Below are 1482 nucleotides of genomic sequence, written 5' to 3'. Positions count from 1 at the left end.
TAAAAGTAAGTATGCTGCCCGATCACAGATAGCGCAATCTGCCTCCCTGTGGCACCAACGTGTCTTTTTTTTTACGCACGAATCCAACTGCCCACGTAGAGTGATGTGGGACGGGGTGGAGAGCTGGGGACAATAGTTCAGTTCAGTGTCGCCTCTTCGCTTCACTTTAGTCTAAACACACACATACACATGAACACAGCAGCAGATCCTGCTGATAGGAAGCGATGGAGACGTAAATGAAACAAAGACGTTGACATTTTGTGTACGTGTGTGTGTGTGTGTGTGTGTGTGCGTGCGTGCGTGCGTGGACTGAGGTGTAGTGACAGGGACTACACCGCGGGGACAAACTTTTCTGCTTCTCCTTTTTCGCCCTCGATCTTGTCCTCGCTGTTTCACACACACACACACACACACACACGCACACACACACACACACACACACAGGGCTTCTTTCCATTCACGGTGCGTTCAGGTGTTCCACTAAACGCTTGGATTGGAATCGACAGTTTCACACACTGATGATCATGTGTTGCACCATCGACGTGAGCGTGCACTCTCCCTGATAGATTTGTGAATAATGGCGCACGGAGTGCTCATCAATCAATGTCATTATGAAAGCAAGACTTATTTGACTAACAAAACATGCAGTATCGTAAATATGGTCACGTGTAAGCACGGTCATTTAAGCTGGAAACTTTCCGACGCACAAGAATAAAGCATAGAACAACTTTAGGGCTGTAACTAACAAGTACTCATTATTATTTAATCATTTGGTTGAATGAGTCCAAAATCAGTGATTTCAAATGTCTCAGACCCAAACCGAAAGTTGTTCTGTACACGGCCATGTAACAAAGAAAAGTAGCAACTTTGAGAAGTTGGAACAAACAATCTCTCATCAAAACAATAAATCAAATAAATACATTTGACTTCAACTCACTAATTATTACAATGCTGCTATCAATATAGCGTATTCCTACAGGAAACAGCAGTTTAATAGACTTCTTGACGGCTTATCACAGACCCCTAATTAAAGACACATAACCTAATGTGAATTATAGCCTGCTGTGTGTGTGTAAGATATAGTCGAACGGAAAATAAACCACACAAAGGATTATTTCTGAGAGTTTACTACAGAATTCCAGCGTTTGGCTTTTTTTTTTTTTTTATCTCGCGACATTTCCGACAACACCTGAAGGCAACACACCAGTGAAACGACAAGAGACGAGAGAGAGAGAGAGAGAGAGAGAGAGAGAGAGAGAGGAACCTGTACTGTTCTACAACACAGGGAGAGAGGAACCAGTCAGAGATCATAATAATAATAATTCTTGAGGATTTCTGAGGAGTTGGACCTCGTGTCGCGGTTTGTCATTCGCCGCACTGGAAGATTCAGAGTGTGTCCTCTTATCTGTGCCGGATCTGGACTCTTCTTTACATTTGCTTTTTGGAGAGCTGCACCGGTCTTCTCTCTTTTTTTTTTTTTTT

General features: G+C 43.0%; 1 protein-coding gene across 1 annotated transcript in view; it reads left to right on the top strand.

Moving 5' to 3' along the window:
• LOC104918401 (zinc finger protein 516) overlaps positions 1 to 1482 on the top strand; it is a 44611-nt gene that overhangs the window by 1960 nt on the left and 41169 nt on the right. The gene's annotated exons all lie outside the window — the stretch shown is intronic.

Source organism: Larimichthys crocea, chromosome XIII (genome assembly GCF_000972845.2).
Source record: "Larimichthys crocea isolate SSNF chromosome XIII, L_crocea_2.0, whole genome shotgun sequence".
Lineage (NCBI taxonomy): Eukaryota > Metazoa > Chordata > Actinopteri > Sciaenidae > Larimichthys > Larimichthys crocea.
This window is presented reverse-complemented; position numbering and strand designations above follow the sequence as displayed.